Source organism: Ipomoea nil, unplaced genomic scaffold (assembly GCF_001879475.1).
Source record: "Ipomoea nil cultivar Tokyo-kokei standard unplaced genomic scaffold, Asagao_1.1 scaffold2805, whole genome shotgun sequence".
Lineage (NCBI taxonomy): Eukaryota > Viridiplantae > Streptophyta > Magnoliopsida > Solanales > Convolvulaceae > Ipomoea > Ipomoea nil.
The window spans coordinates 865029-885939 of record NW_017619233.1 but is presented as its reverse complement, the minus strand read 5'-3'; the positions used below and the strand labels follow the sequence as shown (position 1 = coordinate 885939).

At 36.9% G+C, this 20911-nt stretch overlaps 2 long non-coding RNA genes across 3 annotated transcripts; both read left to right on the top strand.

Moving 5' to 3' along the window:
- Nucleotides 1-794: 794 nt before the first annotated feature.
- On the top strand, nt 795-2821 carry LOC109158119. Of its 2 annotated transcripts, XR_002050309.1 has the most exons (5): nt 795-965; nt 1319-1377; nt 1740-1819; nt 1948-2054; nt 2431-2821. It is a non-coding gene; the product is annotated as an uncharacterized LOC109158119 (long non-coding RNA). The 2 variants fall into 2 exon arrangements; XR_002050308.1 differs by having other exon boundaries at nt 795-1377.
- A 1311-nt stretch (nt 2822-4132) lies between these two features.
- On the top strand, nt 4133-17164 carry LOC109158295. Its single transcript, XR_002050355.1, has 3 exons — nt 4133-4144; nt 9309-9311; nt 16992-17164. It is a non-coding gene; the product is annotated as an uncharacterized LOC109158295 (long non-coding RNA).
- Nucleotides 17165-20911: the final 3747 nt, after the last annotated feature.

Sequence of the window (20911 nt, the reverse complement as noted above, 5' to 3'; positions counted from 1 at the left end):
ATAAAGGGACAATTCAATAATCTCAATATTGATCTCTCTTTAGTCTCAGCCCTGTGAAGTGCGAAATCCTTATTTCTTTTACGAATTACTCCCAGACCCGTGAATCAAATTATATATTCACAGGTTTGGGAGTAATTCGTAAAAGAAAGGGGGATTGGATTTCGCACATCGCATGTCTAGGAGTAAAGAGACGCCAATATTGAAATTATTGAATTATCCCTCTATTTAACATCAAATGGACGGAATAACAAACGGATGACTAAATTGAGCAAAAAACAAAAGTCTGTGACTATATTAGGTCACCAAAGTCGTTTAGGACAAAATTGAAAAAAAAAAAAACTACTATAGTCGAGTACCATTTTGGGTATTAACTCAAAAATATATATTACCAATCAACTCTTTCTCATCCCAACTCCTTTGTTGGCTATAATGAATCAATCAGCTTCAACCTGAACATCTGTTTAGGAGAATCATCTTTTAATTTTTTAGTGAGTTAATTCCAGCAATAGTCCTCTGACTATTGCAATTTTTCAAATTTGGTCCTTGTCTTTTAATTTGGACAAAATAACCCCTTGACTATCAGAATTTTTCCACCATTGGTCCTTCCGTTAAATAAGATTTAAATAGGCGTTAAGTTAAGGGGTAAAATGGTCCTTTCCATAGCTAGGTCTCTTCTTCTTCAAGGGTAAAAAGGTCCTTTCCATAGCTAGCTCTCTTCTTCTCCTTCCAAGGGTAAAAGACGGCGGCAGAACTGAGGGCAATGAGAAATCTCAATGGTGTGTACGTACCTTGCATTGTGTTTTAATTATTTCAAAAAAAATATATAAAACATTTGTCCTGGCCGGCTGTTTTCTTTATTATTTCAAAATCGCCGCCGCATAAGGCGCAAGAGAGACGATGCCAAGACACTAGTGCCGCCGGAATTTTTCAATGGCCAGAACGGAGGCTTCTTCCCCTTCTCCACTGTATCAATACCTCTAATACATAGTGTTGTTCCTCCATTAGTATTTAGTACCTTTGTATTTCAATATTGAAAAATCTCTAGACATTGGATTAGCATTTTAACATTTTAAGTTGATAAATAATTAAATAAATTATTCTTTTAAATAAAAATTGTGAGAATTGTTATCTAGATGATGAAAGTCTTTTACTTGTGTCTTATGCATTTGGACAGTTCAGGATATGATAAAAGAAAGCAACAATGTTTAAACTTGATACTTGATAGAACTCTCAAGTCTGGGTTATTGTGAAGATGAAGTGCAATGTCATATTAGAACTTGACTTAGTTTGACTGAATCTGGATCTTTCCATTCTGTAGGTTTCTTAGTTTTAGTAGGTGGAGATCCTGGTGTTGGCAAAAGCACATTATTCTTGCAGGTATGACACATTTTATTGTTTATCAATATTCACTATTTATTTTCCACCATCAAATAGATGTGCCATGCATTTCCATAAGTATCCATCTTATGGTTATCTGAATTCCCTGCTCATTAGGTTTGACTCAGTTATATTTGGGGCAATTCAATCTAAGATATCAGCTAAGAACTGAGAAACAGAGAAAAGTGAAATTTGTCTATCTTTACACTACTTTTGTCGAGGGAAGTCGAAATAGAGAACTTGCAAAAGCTTCAAGATTTTGTATGCTTCAAATTTCTATGCATTTGACCAACTCCATTTGTCCAAATGAGTATGTTATTCTTTTCAAGTGAGCAGGTTTTCACATATAAATGATTTTGTAGGGATGAGATGAAGCAAATTGTGACGTCTGACCTTAAGCAGTTGCTGGGTGTAGAGGCCAGGGAGAGCCACAGTTTGTGAAGTATGTAAATTATTTAAGCCTTAGGAAATTCTTGTTTCTTAAGCCTCCAGGCTTTGCTCTTATTGACATGCGGTAATGAATGAAATACGATGAATATTTTGTAGTGATTATCTGCTTCGTTATTGCAGTCATGTCTACTGGAGTAAAGCATTTCCTTTATATGGTCATGACTATGATTCAGTCTTGGATGCGGTTGAAAGCATGGATAAGAACATCCCTGGATGTTTCTATGTAGGTATGATTTCTTTTTCTCTTTATTTAATTCTCTTATCCCTAATAGATACTGCTTCTTTCAACTAGAAGGCATTAAAAACTAGCTCTCACTTGCAACCAGCACTGCTAAATTGACAAGGGTTCTCCTCGAACAGAATAAATGTCTGTCTAGCCATATTAATCTAGCAAGCAGAGAACACCAAAATTTTCCATCAATGTTGATTTATTGGCTTAGAGCAATCAGCATTTGGCCTAGGATTGGATGTCTTTTTCCCTTTTACCCCGGCCCATTGATATATATATATATATATATATATATATATATATATATATATATATATATATATATATATATATACTTGGTAGACAAGTGTTTGATATAAGCCTCATTCTTCAAGGTAACCATAAAGGAGGACTATCTGTAAGCAAAGCAATTTCATTTGGTTGCAGTGGAGCTGATCTTGTAATCTTCATCAATTAAGCCTTCAAATCACCAATGAATGCAGTAGATAAGGTGCCTTTCATGTTCTTATTTTAGTATATTTGTATTTTTTTTTTGAAATATTCAAATGCTATTACTTTTGTATTCTTTTCATGTGCATTTTTTATCTTCTCTTTAAAAAATTTCTAATTGATGTCATGTGACTCGTGTCCCTTCCCAAACTGGCACTTTTGTAATGAAGTTACTATGCAAGCTCAGTTGTAGCTCCATTTGATATGCAATGCAAGGATATTATTGTATTAATTGTGAGATTATAAATATTAAATTGTATGTGGGTGTGGTATGATATTTGAGCAGGTTTTGAATGTTGTTGTGATATATATATATTTTTCAGCAGTGGGTATAAAGTTATAAACAAACTAATTTTTTATTTTTATTTTTTTAATTACTTAACACGTCGGTTGATTACAAAAAACAGACGTGTTATGGTAATTAAAAAAAAAAAAGTTAAATACATACGACGTCGGTTAATGTAAATAGTCGACGTCATATGTATTTAATTTTTTAAAAAAATTGACTTACAACGTCGGTTATTGTTATTTCATAATAACCAACGTTGAAAGTTGTATTAATTAAATAAAAAAATATACGACGTCGGTTTTTATTTAACCGACGTCGTATGTTTACTATACAACGTCGCTTTTTAGCCGACGTTAAAGGCCTTCTGTGTAGTAGTGTAAAGAGTTTTTATTAAGAGCTTATCTGATCTTATTGTACTAATTTGTATAAAGTAAAAGTAACTAAGCTTATCTTATCGTTCTTATTTGAACTACTTTGAATACTTTTTGAAATTGTGCCGTGAGTCTTGAATTCAAATTACACCTTAATGTTTTACTTGATTTTAGATTTGATATTGCCGTATCAATTGATTAATAAGTCATTTAGCGGAATTAAAAAATGAAATAAAAGGCAAGAAATTAAATTAAGTACACCAGAATTAATCACGCAGTTCAGAGCACTTCTCCTACGTCTGCGGGGCAACTCATGTCTGTCCAATCCACTATAGATATTTACCGAGGAGTTTTACAAGAGGTCAGTACATTAGGCTATCAGCCTTTACTACCACTACAACCCTTCCTAACATCCACTCAGGACTGGTACGTGCATGCCGTGATGATCTCCAAGAGATGCTCCAGCTGACCCAGGTATAGACAGTGTAGCTCAGTAGAAATCCCACATAAAATATTGTAATACAACACTATAAAGAATAAAGCAATGTATAGAATTTCCTTTCTCTCAAATTGGCAATTCTCAATTCGTCCCTTTCCATAATGGGAAGCTTTCATTTTATAGCAACATTTTCTTCAACAGCTTGATCCACGTTAATAGCTTGCCATTTGATTTGAAGAACCATAGCCACTCATTTGATTCATAAATCCTCATAATAAGCATCCATCAAATAAAGTTCTGCTAACTTCCCTTTCACATATAACCACTCAATATGACCCAATCAATTAAATACCTTATGATAGGAAATGGTTCAAAGAGCTAAGCTTAACTTAAATCTATTTAAAATAAAATAAAATAAATTAGCCAACATAGATTTTAATGTGTACTAACTTTGTACACTTACACTTTTGATATAACTTTGTAGTTATACCTTAAGAGTTGTAAAAGTTTGTAGTCTTCTTACGGGGTTCTTTTTATATAAGGAACTTCTTAGTTGAATCAAATGCTCACATCTTCTATAAAAACTCTAACTTTCTTGTGTTTCTTGTAATGGCTTTCTAAACCCTCTGCATCTATTTTGAGAAGTACGGAGTATAATTTAGCAGCATAAGTTTAAAAATCTTTATATTATCATGTTGTAAGAATAACTAACTATAAAAATAAAAAGAAATAATGATGAAATGAGTAAATAATATTGAGCATTAAATAAGATATATTTTGTTAAATTTCGTATTTTTTTTATATACTTAGGCAATCTCAACTTCGTCAATTAATCCTAAGTCCAAAAGGCCCCATCTCTAAAGTCACTGCAGAGGTAAATAATGAGTCATGCAATCATCCCACTGGCTAGACCTTAGTCTTCATGCGCTCCTAGGATTTGAACCTACACACTACCACCTTCCGTCATGACATGAAGTCAGACGACGAGCCACCATGCTAAACCTCGTGGGCAAATTTCCTATTCTTACTTCTATTTTTTGTCCTTTTAAAAAAAAAAATAATATTTAAAAGTATTGAAGACTTCTAGTAGCATATTAGGAAAGAAAATGGAAGAAAGAAGAGGACAAATGAAGGCAAAAAAAATTTATGACAAAACAAAGTAAAAAATATATAAAACTAAGCTTATTCATGCCCGCACGTGTAGTGCATACCCCATACATGTGCATCTGACACACACATGTGGTAATTGTTAAACTTTTATTTTTATTATATTTTTTTTGAAAGGAAAATATGGAAATTCCATTAATAATCAACCAGAGATAAGATACAGGTCGGTGGCTCAGTAAACCACTGACCCAAGACAGACACAGAATCAGATGCCCGTACTAACACATGAGCCAACGTGATTCGCTGACCTACTAACGTGGCGAACATGCACGTTCCCAATGTCAGTAGCAATGATTCGACATTGCTTTACAATCAAACCAACATACAATAGATTCAGTTTACAAGAATTGAAAGTAGTATTGAAATTAAGACAATCCGTTTCTAAAATAACATTATTAAAAAACCGGGCCTTTAACCATGTGAGTGCCTCTTTCACCGCCATTGATTCAGCCATATACGGATCATTACCACAGCTTAACTTTCCACAGCAAGCAGCCACAAATTTCCCTTGAGCATCACGTACTATTGCGTCATAACCAGCTTCATTGCCAAAAATAGCTGCGTCGACATTACATTTAACAAAACAAGCAGGGGGAGGACACCAGATCAAGGGATTTAGATAAGTACTTTGAGTAGCAGATAGTACCTCGTTACTTGGGGAAGTCACATAACTCTGCATCCATGTTGCCACTGTAAGCACATAATCCACGTGATAATTAATAAATACGTGGCTATTAAAACAGAGTTTAGATCACCAACCTCCAGCCATAGCTTTAGATCTTGATTACCAGGGACTCGTGGTCTGATGAACAGAAGTTCCTCGGGCTGCTGTAAATCACTGTAGGTTTTAGTTGTGTTTCTCTCACTTCTCTCAGTGACTCTAGATAGGTGTATGATACGTCAATCGAGCAGTGAGAGGACTTGGGAGTCTAAATAACCTACATCCCATCAATGTAGGTAACTAATTACCTAATGGTGACTAAGTTCTAATACTTAGTCAGCCTATTGATTTGCACCACTTATTCAATATTATTATTGTTATAATAATCTTAATAATAATAATAATAATATTAAGGGGAAACGTTACATTCTCCCACTTGGTGCAATTACGGAACCCAAGAACAAGATTTACACCAACTATAATGACATGTCCTCCTTAACGCAAGTAATATCCATTATGATCAAATGCAAACTGTCCCTGAGTCCTTTAGGTAATCAAACTTAATGAAACAAACCATATGTTCATTTCAAGACCACTGAAGTATATTTTCTTATTGAGATAAACTGAATTGTGTACACACTCAAAGAAAATATCCGAAGTAGCTGAAGAAAAACTTAAGTGCAAAAGAATTTCATTATTAAACTAAATGTATATACAAAATTACAAAGTGGACGAAAGTCCCATTTTCTGAATCAGATCCTTGAACTTAGACGGAGGCATGCCTTTAGTCAAGGGATCTGCTAGCATCAACTCAGTATTAATGTGTTCAATGAATACAACTTTATTCTTGACACGCTCCATAATGGCTAAGAACTTGATGTCGATGTGTTTACTTCGACTCCCACATTTTTCGTTCTTAGTTAGGAAGACTGCAGCTAAGTTGTCACAGTAAACTTTCAATGGCTTAGATATAGAATCCATAATTCTAAGCCCGGAGATAAAATTCTTGAGCCACACACCTTGCGAAGTAGCCTCAAAATAGGACACGAACTCGGCTTCCATGGTAGAAGTAGTTATTAAGGATTGTTTAACACTTCTCCATGAAATTGCCCCACCAGCCAATATGAAGACGTACCCGGAAGTTGATCTTCGAGAATCAACACAGCCAGCGAAGTCCGCATCAGAATAACCAACAACATCCAGGATGTCCGTCTGCCTAAAACCCAACTTGAAATCTTTAGTACCTTTGAGATACCTCAGAACTCTCTTCACAGCTCCCCAGTGGTCCAAGCCTGGATTATGCAAGTACTGCCCTAACATACCAACGGCAAAGGAAATGTCGAGCCTTGTACAAACTTGAATATAGCCAAGACATCCAACCGCTTCAGCATATGGAACATCCTTCATACGCTCCTTCTCCAAGTCGTTCTTAGGACATTGGTCCAAACTAAACTTATCCCCTTTTGCAATGGGAGCAACATTCGGTGAACAGTTTTTCATCCGAAATCTTTCCAAAACTTTGTTAATATAGGTTTCTTGCGATAGACCCAGTATGCCCCGGGACCTATCCCTATGAATCTTTATGCCAATGACTTAAGATGCTTTACCCATATCTTTCATATCAAAATTTTTGGAAAGGAACTGTTTCACGTCACGAAGCATCCCCACCTCATTAGTGGCGAGTAGGATATCATCCACATATAAAACAAGGTAACAGATTTTACTCCCACTAACTTTCTGGTATATACAAGGATCTAAGGGACTTTCAACAAAACCAAATGATGAAATAACCCCGTCAAACTTAATATACCACTGACGGGAGGCTTGTTTTAAACCGTATATGGACTTCCTAAGCCTACACACCAAATCCTCACCACCTCTAGAAGAGAAACCTTCAGGTTGTTTCATATAAACTTCCTCTTCTAGATCACCATTTAGGAATGCGGTTTTCACATCCATTTGTTGCAACTCAAGATTAAAGTGTGCAACTAAAGCCAGAATGATTCGAAGAGAATCTTTCTTTGATACAGGAGAAAAGGTCTCTTTGTAATTAATTCCTTCTTTTTGAGTAAATCCCTTAGCAACGAGTCTGGCCTTGTACCTCTCAATGTTACCTAATGAGTCTCTTTTGGTTTTAAATACCCATTTACAGCCAATCGGCTTGGCCCCATTAGGTAACTCAACAAGGTTCCAAACTCCATTACTCTTCATGGAATTCATTTCATCTTTCATGGCTTCTAACCACAAATCGGACTGTGCACAATTCGTAGCTTGTGAAAACGTTATGGGATCATTTTCAGCTCCAATGTCAGATTCTTGTAGATACGATACATAATAGCTAGGAACTGCTGAACGCCTTACCCGAGTAGACCGTCTTAACGTTGGAACACCAGTACCTTGTGAAGGTTGTGGCGCAACTTCCTCTTCAGGAACTGGATGTAGTTCTTGAATTGGTTCAATTTCGGTCTGTGCGGGTTCAGGATCTTGCTGAAAATCCTGAAGTGGTTCAACCATTGGCTCGAAGTCTAGTTCAGGAGGTTGCTGTAAGTCCTGAACTTGTTCTTCCAATGGTTGAGTTTCAACAGCTTGTGGAATCTCAACAATGAGTTGCACAACCGCAGGTGGGACTGAAGGCGCATTGCGTATAAGTACAACTCCGTTAGATGACGTTGAAGGGCAAGAGTCAACATGATCAAATAAAGGAACTAAGTCCTTAAATCGATCTCTCCCACTGATCAAGTCATCTTCAAGAAACTTAGCATTTCTTGATTCCACTATCCTAGTCGTATGTTTTGGACAATAAAACCTATAACCCTTAGAAGACTGTGCATACCCAATAAAGAAAGCACTTATAGTCCTCGGGTAAAGTTTCTTTTCATGTGGGTTATAAATCCTCACCTCAGACGGACAACCCCAAACACGCATATGAAGCAAACTCGGTTTCCAACCTTTGAAAAGCTCAAAAGGTGTCTTGGGGACAGCCTTGGTCGGAACCCGGTTTAATATATACGTTGCCGTCTTGAGAGCGTCGGTCCACAATGATTTTGGAAGTGTGGAGTTGCTTAGCATACTCCGCACCATGTCCAAAAGAGTCTGATTCCTTCTTTCAGCAACACCATTTTGATCTGGGGAACCCGGCATGGTGTATTGGGCAACAATCCCATGCTCTTGAAGGAAATTAGCAAACGAACCCAAAGCTTGTCCATTTTCTGTGTATCTACCATAATATTCACCACCTCTGTCTGACCTAACTATTTGTATTTTCTTCTTGCATTGGTTTTCAACTTCAGCCTTAAAGGTTTTAAAGGCATCCAATGCTTCATACTTATGATGAAGTAAATACACATAGGTAAATCTAGAGAAGTCATCTATAAAGGTAATGAAATATTTCTGACCCTGCATATCCATATCTGGACAGCATATGTCAGTATGAATTATCTCTAACAATGTTGAACTTCTATTGGCACCTTTCTTCGACTTGTTAGTCTGCTTGCCTTTAATGCAGTCTATACAAGTCTCAAAGTCAGTATAGTCTAGAGTAGAAAGTACTCCATCCTTTACCAACCTTTTAATGTGCTCAAGGGAGATGTGTCCCAATCTCCGATGCTATAACATTGAAGATTTATCGTTAACACTACACCGTTTGGTGCCAGTTTGAACATGTAAGGAATCATAACTTGCATCGTTTTGTAAGTGAAGACAATAAAGACCATCCGACAGTGTACCATTTCCAATACAAGTAGAATTATTAAATAATTTAAAGTACTTGTCTGAAAAATTAAAACTGAATCCCACCGGTACAAGTCTTGAAATGGAAACCAAATTTCGTGAAAAAGTTGGTACATAAAATGTCCTCTCTAAATTCAAAACAAAACCACTGTCTAAAACCAGCCTGCAAGTCCCTACAGCTTCAACCGGCGAGCCCATCTTATTTCCAGAGAAGATGTTTCGCTCATTTGACATCGGTTGTCTCAGATTTTGCATATCCTGTAAAGAATTTGCAATGTGGATTGTTGAACCAGAATCAATCCACCAAGTGTTAGCATTAACGTCTGACATATTGGATTCAAAACAGACAAAGGAAGAGATCATACCTTTTTCAGACATCCACTTTTTAAACTTTACACAGTCCTTCTTCATATTCCCCTTCTTCTTACAGAAGAAGCATTTCTGTGCTTTCTTAATGTCAGTCTGAGGTGATAATTTTTCTTTCCCTTTAGCTGCAGTGTGGCGCTTGCCAGATCTCCCTTTATGCTTTGCTATTGCAAGCATGGCACTCTCCCCCTTTAATTCCTGACGTAGTCTCCCTTCTTCTTGCACACACTTATTAATTAGATCATTAATAGTCCATTTCTTGTCGTGTGTGTTATAAGCAATTTTGAAGGTGCTATACTCAGGAGGGAGGGTGTTTAGTGCAAAATGCACCGCAAATGAGTCTGGCAGCTTGATCTCAAACTTGTCAAGTTGAGCTGCAATATCACTAAGTTGCATAATGTGACTGCGCACACCATCGACAGGAGAATAACGAAGGGAGGTGAACTGCATTATTAAGGTGCTTGCTAGGGATTTGTCTGAAGTTTCAAACTTCTTGGCAATGGCTTCAATACACTCTTGAGCTGTTTTAAGCTTATCAACCGTGCGGCGTATATCACTCGAAACCCGAGACTTAATGAAAAACATGCACAGGCGATTGTGCTGCTCCCATTTAGCCCAAAGGTCTTTGGCTTCTTGAGTGCTCGTTGTGGTTATAGCCGGGGGCGCGGGATGGTTAATAGCATAGTCCATCTCATTCATGCCAAAGTAGATCAGGAGCGCATCGTTCCACTCTCTATGATTATTAGGAGTAAGCATTGGAACTTGAACGTGTGAGACAATTGGGATAGTTTCTGAAAGAAAATTATGAGTTTGTTAGTTTTGATTTTCGAGGCACAAAAGGACTAAAGTGCATATTTTGCCAATGCAAACTTATGCAAAAGATAAATTCAAATGCTATAAAAATTGCCTGTGGGCTGAATTTTTACGCACAATGAATTTACCAAACTGAATGGTGAAAACCAGAATGGGTAGGGTTTGGGTGTTTCCACCCTTGATGACAAAACTACCAAAACTATATGCTGATACATAATCCCTGTGGCCAAATTATGATCATAGTCTGGCATTTCATCCTAATCAATCCTACAAATACAACAAAATTGCCTGTGGGCTGAATTTTGACATATCATATAGAATTAATTACAAGTATATTGCCAATTCTTTATGTGAGTTAATCTGAATACAATTTAAGCAATTAAAGATGCTGTGGCTACTCTTTAATTACAAAATTGTAATCACTTGGCAAAGGGTAATTTAAAGCCTAGCAAACAAATTAAACCAAAACATGATAGACAATCTTTAGGTATACTCCCAGAAAAGTTGGTCGAGACGAAGCTCGGTTAAATACCAACTCCTTAGACAAAGTAGCGTTGCAAGGGGACTAGTAGCAACAAGGCTTTTAAGCCAGGGCCATAGAATTAGTATACCTCCCCAAGAAACTTCCCTAAGTCCTGTATTCTCATATTTGAAGTAAAATTGTTTGAATGATCTATAATATGGTTATAAACCTGTGGATAAGGCTTTAAATTTGGGTAAACTAGAACTTCGATTTACTTTATGTGCTTTATAGCTTTAGAAAGACACGAGCGGAGCAATAACCGAATGAGTAAACTAACATGCTTAATCTATCCTTAAAAGGCACTAAATTCACCTAAAAGACACTATAACATGCGTAATAGGCATATAATTCAGACCTAAAGGCACTAGATTCATACTTAAAGAACATGTTTTTCTAACATATGCATAATTATAACAATCAAATAATTAATGCAATAAACAGTAGTACATGCTCAGATTATGAATATTATAACTCATGCTCCACAATTAAATTGTAATACTGAATATAATTTAAACTGAAATTCAATATTAAATTAAAATTCAAACAAATTGAGACATAATAATTTGTTCAAAGGAATTATAATTTAATATCAACTTTAGGCCAAAAAAAATCAATTGGATAAAACCCATTAGAAGAAGCCAAATATGATGAATAATAATAAAAATTTCAAGAAGCCCAAATGAGTACAGGCCCAGAACCAATTTTTTTTTTTTTTATAATGGAGCCTAGGTCTGGCCGATTTGGGCCAGACCCGGCCCATTAAACCACTTAAACCATCATCTTCTTCATCTGCTACTGCTTTACACAAAACAGAGAACAGAAGTGGAGAAGCCGGACGCGGAAACGGAGAAGCAGTAGCGGAGAAGCCGGGAGGACCCGACTCCACCACCACCGCCGGACCGCCGCCACGCCGTGCCCCTATCTCCGCCGCCGGCCACCACCGATGGAGGCAGCCTGTGGCGTCACCACCGGGAGCAACCCAATTCCGCCACCACCGCCGTCCTCTGCGGACAGTCAGCCGATGCCACCAGGACACCGTCCATCACCGGCGAACACAATCCGGCGAAGACGTCCATTACAGGCGAACAAACACGGTAAGAACAATAGCAGCCCGGACGGGAAAAAAATAACCAAGTGTAATTTTTTTTTTTTTAAATTCTAAATGCGGAAAATATTACACAATATTTCCAGCAGCCCAACATAATTGCACATTACATATGTATTCTAAATTATACAAAGAAAGTATAGCATATGTAAATGACTGTATTATGCAATTGAATCAAAGGCTAGGCAGAGATAAATTGGCACTGATACCAAATGTAAGCACATAATCCACGTGATAATTAATAAATACGTGGCTATTAAAACAGAGTTTAGATCACCAATCTCCAGCCATAGCTTTAGATCTTGATTACAAGGGACTCGTGGTCTGATGAACAGAAGTTCCTCGGGCTGCTGTAGAATCTCCGTAGGTTTTAGTTGTGTTTCTCTCACTTCTCTCAGTGACTCTAGATAGGTGTATGATACGTCAACCGGGCAGTGAGAGGACTTGGGAGTCTAAATAACCTACATCCCATCAATGTAGGTAACTAATTACCTAATGCTGACTAAGTTCTAATACTTAGTCAGCCTATTGATTTGCATCACTTAAATATTATTGTTATTATATAATAAAATTAATAATAATAATAATAATAATAATAATAATAATAATAATAATAATAGAAAAGGAAAACGTTACAGCCACAGCCGTATCAATCTGGTATTTCATTGAAGGTAATGATGGCGCAATCCCCTTCCAAACAAGATCGTTACGGGTATTCCATATGATCCAAAGACGCGCCACCAACCGCAACATATCCATAACTTGAAAAGAGCAAAGTGCAGAATTTAGGATCTCTGGGCATGTAGCATTCGATAAAGAGACACCATTCCATAGCTGAGAAGTCACCTTACAATCACAAAAAAGGTGATCAATCATCATCTCATGATCATGAACACAGAAAGGGCATCCTCCTCCCGCCCAAACATGCTTAGTGATCAAAATCTCACGAACTAGGAGGACATTCCTCATACATCTCCATATAAAATTTTTTACCTTAGGAGGTACAAGTAATTTCCATAACTTGTTCCATTCTACGAAGATGAGTTACGGATCAGCCGGAAATCGATGCTTCGTTAAGATATGATAAACATGGTGTACAGAATATTTGCCATTAAAATCATCCCTCAAATACCATTCATCATTGAAGTCAAGTGATAGGTGTAGCTTGGGACATCTGATGGTTCGAAAATATCGTGTATAACCTCCAGATCCCAGCAACCCCGCCACCTTTGCATCCTTCCGCTCCTCTATCATGGGAGTTGCTAGCGTCGGATTACCCTTGTCCGCCAGCCAAGGTGAAACCCAGATTACAGTGTCTTTCCCATTCCCAATCCGTCTAGCCAAACCCTCCTGCAGAACTTCTTTCCCGGCCAGTATTGATCTCCAAATATAACTTGGGTTGTTACCCATCCTGCATCTAAAAAATTAGAAGAAGGAAAGTATTTTGTCTTTAAAACCTTGTTGACCACTGATTCTGGAGTAGTCATTAAACGCCAACATTTCTTTGCTAGTAGGGCTAAGTTGAAGTCGATCATGTAATTTTCTGAAGCCCATACCACCACTGCATTTTGGAGAACAAAGACGAGACCAACTTAACCACGAAATCCCTCTGCTAGCAGTGTTAACAGTTTCCCACCAAAAGCGATTCATTAGTCGTTCCACACTGTCACATGCATTCATAGGCAACAAAAAGACAAACATGGTAAAAATTGAGAGAGCTTGGGCAATACTTTTTAGGAGAACCTCTTTTCCTACTTTTGAAATGAACTTATTCCGCCAAGAATTTAAACGTTCTCTCACCTTTTGTTAACTTTTTATTAGTTTTAATGAAACCACACAAAATTTGAATTTAAAGTAATAAAAAGAGTTAATAACTGAAATGGTTCATCGACTATGTCATAATTACTAATTTGGTCCTCGATTATTTCTCTTATCTAATTAAATTCTTAACTATGCAATTTTTACTCAATTTAATCATCCGTTAATTTATTTGTTTGTTGTCTGTCAGAATTAGAGTAAAATTGTAATTTTACAAGCTTTCTACCTTCTCTCCATTTAGCGATGCCAAACGATGCAACGGTACTTCATGGCTTTCATCTTAAGCTATTGGGACCGTGCATGACTCTCTGGCGACCCCGGACTCACTCTGAGCTAGTCTGTAACATATTTAAGTTATTGAGTAAAAATTACATAGTTAAAGACTTAATCAGGAGGACTAAATTGGTAATTACGTACGGCATAACCATTTTGGTTATTAACTCTAAGGGGGCGTTTGATTCACGGAATCTTTGATTACCCCAGGTAATAGGATTACCTGGGAGTAAGTAACGTGAGATTTTAGGAATGTAAGATTAGCTGATGTGTTTGGTTAAAGTTGCAGTAATGTAACATTAACTTGTTTGGTTGAAGGATATATTTTAGGGTATATTACATCAATTACTTAAATTCCCTCATATAAATTTGATAAGAGTCTAAAAGTTTATAATTTCACCTTGCATTTAAGCTTATTTTCCTTGTTACTTGTTATAATTTTGCCCAAAGTGTCCTCATTTGATTCATTTGTGTGCTTATGAGTAATTCTTGATGATTTAGATGAATTGAGTGATTTTTGGAGCATTTCGGATGCATGTAGAGTCAATGGGAGACAATGAGAAGCTATGAAGATGGGGAAACACCTTTTAGAGAGCCAAATTATGGCGTGTTTATTGGTCTTGGTCATTTGGACAAACAAAGGCAAAAGTGGAGCAAAAGAGCAAGAAGTTGAAATTCCCGCACAAATCGTCCACTGCTCGGTTTTTTGATCATATCTCTGCGTAGGATTGTCCAAATCAAGTGATTTTTATGTCATTCGAAAGCTAACTTGAAGGGTTACAACTTTGATGAAGACCACAAACGTTAATTCAAAGTTTTTGTGGGTGAAAACTTGCGTAAAAGATGAATGCAGTGCACAGGCAGTGCACACTGCCTGTGGCCACGGGTGTGGCCACGGCCGTGGCCACACCCGTGGCCACTGGGCAGTGTGCCCTGCATTTATGGCCACGGGTGAAGCCACGCCCGTGGCCAGCCCTCTGCAACTTTTTGCAGCGCGTTTTGACCCCTTTTAAGAGGATTTTTCCACCCCAAAACATATCTTTCATTTCCCTTTCATTTCTCTAGTTAGGGTTAGTTTAGAATAGCTTAGATTAGTGTATATTTGTGTTTCCTTTCCATTTCCAAGCTCATGAACATTGCAAATCTTGGATTTCAAGACTTCAATAGATAAGTTTTCTTATTCATCTCTTCTCTTTACTTTTCATCTATGCTTTCAATTTCTCTTTTAATATTGTGTATATATTGTTATATTATGAGTAGCTAAGTGTTTTGGGACTAGGATTTTGTTTGATTTCTTGTTATTGATGCCTATTTGAGTTGTATTGCATAAAGGGGATTATTTGGGTGATCTAAGGTTGTTGTGTGATATGGGCTTGTTGAGAAATTTGTGTATGATTGTTGGATCCCAATTATATGCTTGATTTGGAGTGTGTTTGTTGCTACGAGAGTAGAGCTTGTACACTAGCCACACATTCACACACTTAATGCCCAATACGAGAGTATTTCGGGTGTTATGGAGAATTTTTGCCTTGTGTTCTTGTTTGGGCATTCTTGGGTTGAATTACCACGAGAGTGGAGTTTAATATGAGGTTGCAAGTCCAAATAGCTACGAGAGTGGTATTTGGACACTTTTGTGCATCTCACTTACCCTATGCCTTGTTTAATTCCCTAATCTTAGTGTAATATTTGGCATCTTAGCTTGAATCAACCAAATCCCGGTCCTTTGTTTTGCTTGTCTTATTTGTTGTTAGTCTAATCATATCAAACCAACTCCTTACCAATAGGTCTAACTTCTAAAAGAATAGTTCTAGCTTGTGTTTAGCTTCACTTTGCATCAATACCTAACATTACAAGAGCCATCTCCAGTGGAACGATATCTAAACTCTATATTGTGATTTGATACTTGATGGATGCTTGAAAAACGTCCTCATCAAATTTGGCGCCGTTGCCAGGGATGGCTTGGTTTTGATTGTTTTGTGGTAGTTAACATTAGTGAATGACTAATCTAGGAGACTAGACCAATTTTTTCATCTATGTTTTTATTTTCTTTTTATTTGCCTTATGTGCTCAAGTGCTAATTGCTCAATTATGTATGTATATGAGTTTCAAGGATCCTTACCACCATTCCAAATTCCTCCTCATTGATATGAAATGAATTGGAATATGAGTCAAACATATGGAGGAATGGAACAACTAGAACCACATCTCAATCTTGCCTACATGAATCAAGAAGCTTTTCAAGGAGGAACACCATCATTTACTATGCCACAACCTTTATGGTGTACCATTTGTGGAGGAGCACATGATGCCGAAAATTGCTATATATTGGCTCCTAACTACCAACATTTGTGTCAATTTCAAGAGCCCTCTTACCAAGAGCCTCAACAAGGATATCAATCCCTAAATCAAAAGCCCGAGATGATGTCCAAGTTGATGAGTTTGATAATGTAAACGTCTTCACGAATGGATGAGTTACAAACTCAATCAGAAAACATGATGGCTCAAGACAAAGTTGGGCAACTCAAGAGCCGATTCAAGATTCATTGTCCAATGAAGAGGTTCAACAAGAGTTTCCCTTATCTAATGAAGGGGATGAGGTTGATGGAGATGAGAATGTAAGGGAAAATCTTGAAAATGAAGTGCTTGAGGAGTGTCTTGAATCCAACCATTTGAATGAGAAAGAAGACAAGATTGAGACTCAAATTGAGATTCAAGATGATGGTAGCAAGGAATTTTTGCAAAGCACCCCATTTGAAGAAGAAGTAAATGAGAGTGTAGTTGATAACATACAAGGTGAATTTGATGAATGCTCTCCAATGGATGATACTCTCATTAGTGAAGACTTTAGAAGAGTGTGGGAACCGGGAGGAGTTGATGTTCTTGAAAGTGGAGGCCCGCATTGGCCTATATTTGAATCAAAGGATTCCCACTTCTTATTGGTGCATGAGAAAGATCCAAGACTCTCCTTATTTGCAAATGAAAAGGAAAGTCAAGAAGAGAAAAGAAGTGGAGACCAAGGAAATGATCAAGCTCTTGAGTATTATCAAGACCCAATCTTTAGGAAGAAGACCCCATTTGATTTATGGATCAAAAATGGATTTGAGGAAGAGATATTCTTGGAGTTTGATTTGTATGAGCTTAGTGTCTTAAACTTTCAAGTGGTGAAGATGAGCTTAAGGGAATTTATTGATGGCCACCACTTGAAGAAATACCTAGAAGCAAAGGTTGATAGAAAGATGGGAATTTTTCTCCTCCAATCCATTGATGGTTGAACACTTGAGAGGTTGAGTCGAGCTAGCGACGTTAAACTTAGCGCTTCATGGCAGGCACCCCATGTTATCTTTCACTTTATTGCATTTTATCTTATTTTTTCTTTATATTTTGAATTTTGATTTATTATGCTTTCATGTGTACATTCCCTTGACTCTAGGAGTGACACTAAGGAGTATGCTCAATTCCAAGAAGGCTTCATGATGATTCTTTGGCACAAGAAGATTCATTAGGGGAGTCTCATCTACCTTCTCTACTTTCTTAAAATGTGTTTAGTGCTTTATTTAATGTAGATAGTAGAGATTGTGCTCCTTGTGCTTATTGTGCCACTATTTCCTCCCCTCGTGCTTTATTTTCTTTCACATCGAGGACGATGTAGCCTTTAAGTGTGGGGGAGGGGATAATCTTGGTGTTTTTTTTTTTTTTTAAATGAACTTTTTGAAACCTTGCTTGGATGACTCATTGTGCTTTGTGTTGAATAAATTGCCTTTATATACTTGAATTTGTGATTACTCCCCTTTGTTGGTTTGTGGTTTGCTTGGTGGAACTTGTTACAATGCAACTTGTGATTGATGAGTCAAGGTGTAACACATGATTGATCTATTCCCTTGCCAATGACCTTGTTAACCACCTAATAATTGAATAAATTCTTGATCTTGTGTGTTGTGCATTGCTAGTGAAGGCTTATGTGAGATTCCGGTAATGGTTGTTTTGCTAGAACTTGCCTCATTACTCTCTAAGTGAAATCTAAGATTTGCATGTTTTGAAATGATTTAGGCCATTTTTGTTTAGCCCAAGCCTTTAAGCCTACCTTTGTACACATATGTTTACCCCTAGTTATCCCCGTTGAGCCTTTTTTATTTTTTCAATAAGTGCTAAGCACCTAATCCCCTTTGTGTTTGTTCTTCTTGTGTTAACCCTTGTCATTTAACCCTTAAACCTTAGCCAAAATGTTTCCCTCCACCCTTGAGAGAATAGTGCACTTGTTCTTTTTGTTGGAAGTGATTCTTTTTCTTTTTGGAGCTTGTTTTGTTAGCAACTCTCTCTATAATGTTATCTAAGTGTGATGGTCTAGATTTATTAAAAAAGTTTCTTTGTTGATTTGAAAAAAAAAAGAGAAAAAAATGATGAGAAAAAAAATGTCATGAAAATGTTGAAAAGAGATGAAGAAATGAAAAAAAAAAAAAAAAAAAAAAGTTCAATGAAAGTTGGATAGTTTGCTTTGAAATTTGTTCTCAACCTCCACAACTTTAGAGTGCTGCTTTGTGTTCAGATGTTAGTTGCTCCTTAGTTCTTTGATGCCATATCTCTTCCAATCTCAATTGTGAATAAGTGTGAAGTTCTCTCTTTTGTTCGATTTCCTTACCCGTTCTTTGTAAACCATTCACCCTTAGCCCCATTACAAGTCTAATAAAAGTCCTACTTGATCTTAGCATGCAATCTTAGAGTTGAACTAGTGGGAGTATGAAGGGCAAGCCTATGGAATCTCATTCAAAGCCAAGTTTTGCATAATCTCAACTTAGTATTTGTGCACACTTGATCCTCACATTCTATAATAATTTTGGTGCTTGGTTATTGGCTTGAGAATGGAACTTGTGTGGAATACAAAGATGATTCTTGAAACAAGTTGTGTTGTGTCGAGTTGGATTGGGGTTTGTTAAGTTGTGCAAAGTGGGAGTATGATCAACTTCGGTGCTATATTGGTGATTTAGTTCTTGTTTTTGCTTGAGGACAAGCAAAGGTTTAAGTGTAGGGGAGTTGATAAGAGTCTAAAAGTTTATAATTTCACATTGAATTTAAGCTTATTTTCCTTGTTACTCGTTATAATTTTTCCCAAAGTGTCCTCATTTGATTCATTTGTGTGCTTATGAGTAATTCTTGATGATTTAGATGAATTGAGTGATTTTTGGAGCATTTCGGATGCATGTAGAGTCAATGGGAGCCAATGAGAAACTATGAAGATGGGGAAACACCTTTTAGAGAGCCAAATTATGGCGTGTTTATTGGTCTTGGTCATTTGGACAAACAAAGGCAAAAGTGGAGCAAAAGAGCAAGAAGTTGAAATTCCCACACAAATCGTCTACTTCTCGGTTTTTTGATCATATCTCTGCGTAGGATTGTCCAAATCAAGTGATTTTTATGTCATTGGAAAGCTAACTTGAAGGGTTACAACTTTGATGAAGATCACAAACGCTAAATCAAAATTTTTGTGGGTGAAAACTTGCATAAAAGATGAACGCAGTGCACAGGCAGTGCACACTACCTGTGGCCACGGGTGTGGCCACGCCACACCGTGGCCACTGGGCAGTGTGCCCTGCATTTCTGGCCACGGGTGAAGCCACGCCCGTGGCCACACCTGTGGCCAGCCCTCTGCAACTTTTTGCAGCGCGTTTTGATCCATTTTAAGAGGATTTTTCCACCCCAAAACATATCTTTAATTTTATCTTTCATTTCCCTTTCATTTCTCTAGTTAGAGTTGGTTTAGAATAGCTTAGATTAGTGTATATTTGTGTTTCCTTTCCATTTCCAAACTCAAGAACATTGTAAATCTTAGATTTCAAGACTTCAATAGAGAAGTTTTCTTATTCATCTCTTCTCTTTACTTTTCATCTATGCTTTCAATTTCTCTTTTAATATTGTGTATCTATTGTTATATTATGAGTAGCTAAGTATTTTGGGACTAGGATTTGGTTTGATTTCTTGCTATTGATGCCTATTTGAGTTGTATTGCATAAAGGGGATTATTTGGGTGATCTAGGGTTGTTGTGTGAAATGGGTTTGTTGAGAAATTTGTGTATGATTGTTGGATCCCAATTATATGCTTGATTTGGAGTGTGTTTGTTGCTATGAGAGTAGAGCTTGTACACTAGCCACACATTCACACACTTAATACCCAATACGAGAGTATTTTGGGTGTTAAAGGGAATCTTTGCCTTGTGTTCTTGTTTGGGCATCCTTGGGATTGAATTGTCATGAGAGTGGAGTTCAATGTGAGGTTGCAAGTCCAAATAGCTACGAGAGTGGTATTTGGACACTTTTGTGCATCTCACTTACCCTATGCCTTGTTTAATTCCCTAATCTTTAATACAATATTTGGCATCTGCTTGAATCAACCAAGTCCATGTCCTTTGTTTTACTTGTCTTATTTGTTATTAGCTTAATCATATCAAACCAACTCCTTATCAATAGGTCTAGCTTCTAAAAGGATAGTTTTAGCTTGTGCTTAACTCCACTTTACATCAATTCCTAACATTACAAGAGTCATCTCCAGTGGAACGATATCTAAACTCTATACTGTGATTTGATACTTGATGGATGTGTGAAAACCGTCCTCATCAAAATTGAAAGGTGTAAATTGCAAGTCTTTTTTTTTTTTTTCATAATTCAAAATTTAACAAGATGCTTCTTCTTTTTTTTTTTTCATAATTCAAAATTTAACAAGATGCTTCTTCTTCTTCTTCTTCTTCTTCTTCTTCTTCTTCTTCTTCTTCTTCTTCTTCTTCTTCTTCTTCTTCTTCTTCTTCTTCTTCTTCTTCTTCTTA